The following is a 2,913-nucleotide window of genomic DNA, read 5'->3' on the forward strand; positions in this document are numbered from 1 at the left end:
ACTAATGAAGTGAGGGGCCATCCTAAACGGAACATGGATACATTGGGATTACATCCATGTGTGACCATTGGGATCCGTCCTTCCTGAAAAAGCATATGTTCTAATGATATTGGCTTCAGGTAAGTTTTCTCTGCTGTCTCCAATGGGAGAGTATATGGTGTAGATAACAGACCCTCGGCACCCCAAGCCTCGGTGCGATAGGAAAACAAGAAGCATGAGGGTGAGTGGATTTAAGCCATGCTCCCTTTGTGCTCTCTCAAGGGGTAGGACCTCACCAGAGCAGTTCGTGTGTTTTGAAGGTGCTGAACGCTCCCCATGAATCCAGTATCACCCTAAGTATTTTATGCTCGCAGTGAATCATTTACCCTCCTCACGACTGTTGCACAGGGCAGATGCTGTGAGGAGAGCTACCTTGCAGTGAGCAAGCTGACCCATCAGAGTTGACTAGCTTGTCAGCTTCCCAGCATGAGAAAGTAGCCGAGACGGGCAGTAGTCAAACCACAGGAGGTGCGACTCCAAAGTCTACGGTCTTCAATTTGATATTGTCGTTTTCTGCTTGGCTCTTTGTGAATGAAATAATACACCTCTTACTGTGTAATTGATGAATGGTGGGCTTTATTTGTTCTTGTGTTTATCAAGGTGTTACACTTCTAGTTTTTCTCTTCATATCACTATGCACATCCAAATTATAAATATTTTGGTCATTTGTCTTAAATTTCACTAAGAAAATATAAAGCTAAACTATGATTTAGTAGTATGATTTACTATCAAAAACTGAGTCCATACTATGAAAAATCAAAAACTCCGTTTTAGCTAGCAGTCAGGAGACACAGGTAGGAGGATCAGGATTGCTGTGTTTGAGGCCAGCCTGGGACTGTAGAATGAGTTCCAGGTCAGTCTGAGCCTGAATAAAAACCTGCTTCAAAAAAAAAAAAAAAATCCTCAGTTTTAGTTAAAATATAATGTGTTTCTTTTTTACCTTCTATTTGTTTAACTGCACTACACTGTCTCAGCTTTGATATCACATTAACTTTTGGACTTTTTGTTATTTCAGTTATATAAATTTATTGAGTGTGGAGAGATAATTTGCTTCATGTATGTAGAGCATAATGAGTTAACCAAGGTAATAAGTTTATTTGTGTCACTTTTAAAGCAAAATTAAAATTCTATCACCAATGATCACCTAGCATGTACAAGGACCCAGGTTCCAACTCAACACTGCAAAAAAAAAAAAAGGTAAAGTTTGACATTCAAGACTTAAATTAAATGAAAAATGATAACAAGTATAAAGATAAATCTTATATTTGGTTTCAGACATTAATTACATAATGTATAATTCTTGATTTGGTAGCATTTCGAAGAATTCCTGATGCCTTATGTCAAATTTTAGATTGAGGGCCATGGGTGGTGGCATACATCTTTAATCCCAGCCTTTGGGAAGTAGAGGTAGGAGGATTATTAAGAGTTCAAGGCCAGCCTGAGACTACATAGTGAATACCAGGTCAGCCTGGGCTAGAATGAGACATTACCTTGGAAAAACTAATATATATATATATATATATATATATTATCAGTATCGAAGCGCTCCTGGTATAGTTTGTGCACTTCCCAGCATAGCAATTTGAATGTCTGATAAACCATAGAGTGTACACTAGAAAACAGAGAGGAGACCGTGAGAACTTGGCTCATGACCAGCAGGAAAAAAAGAAGAAGAAGAAGAAGAAGCACTTGGTGTGGGAAGAAAAATCAAGAGTGTGTTTGGTAATAGATTCTAGAATGAAAGAAGACTAGACATGACAAGTAAAACATTTAAATGAGCTAAACTAGCCACTATGTCCCAAAGAACATGTGGCTGGTCACTGGTCGCTCGGGCAGTGAGGAGACGACAGGCCATGCCATGAGGGACGAGGCACGGAGACACGTGTAGGCAGCTGGCTAGGTTCCAGGGTTCTGGGTTTTTGCTTGTTTTCTGACAATGTCTCAGTGTGTAGCCTAGGCGAACCTTGAATGTGATGCTCCTCCTCAGCCTCTGAGTGCAGGGGTTCCAGACATGTACCACACACTGGCCTTTATCCCACCCCCCAACCCCACACACACCCCAGTGCTGGGGATCAAATCCAGGGTCTGACACCTGAGGGCCACAGCCACATTGCCGCCCTGCTTCCCTTTCCTGATATGGCAGGTAGTGATGAGAACATTCGTCCAAATGCCTGAAGCTTCCACATTTGTTTTTGTGTTCATGTTTTATGTTATAGTAATATTAACTCAAAGGGTTTGTTTTTTTTAATTTTTATTTATTTAATTGCAAGCACAGAGAGAGAGGGAGCAAGGGAATAAGTATGTCAGGACATCCTGCCATTTCTAAGAATCTCCGGACACATGTGCCACTTTGTGCATCTGGCTTTACGTTGGTACTGGGGATTTGCACTCAGGTTTTTAGGTTTTTTTTTTTTCTTTTAAATTTTTTTTGTTCATTTTTTAATTTATTTATTTGAGAGTGACAGAGAGAGAAAGAAGCAGATAGATAGAGAGAGAGACAGAATGGGCGCCCTAGGGATTCCAGCCACTGCAAACGAACTTCAGACGCGTGCGCCCCCTTGTGCATCTGTCTGACGTGGGTCCTGGGGAATCGAGCCTCGAACCGGGGTCCTTAGGCTTCATAGGCAAGTGTTTAACCGCTAAGCCACTTCTCCAGCCCAGGTTTTTAGGTTTTGCAAGCAGCCACCTTAAACAGCTGAGCCATCTCTCCAGCCTTGGATTTTTTTTTTTTCTTTTTGTGACCCAAAGCCTTTATTTTTCTTTTCTAGTTCGTAGTTCATTTTATGAACACAGGAAAGTACCCATGACTGAAAATTGCCTCTAAGAATTGAATCTATTTATTTATTTTTATTATTAGATATTGACATATTGTGC

The sequence above is a fragment of the Jaculus jaculus genome, chromosome 13 (genome assembly GCF_020740685.1).
Source record: "Jaculus jaculus isolate mJacJac1 chromosome 13, mJacJac1.mat.Y.cur, whole genome shotgun sequence".
Lineage (NCBI taxonomy): Eukaryota > Metazoa > Chordata > Mammalia > Rodentia > Dipodidae > Jaculus > Jaculus jaculus.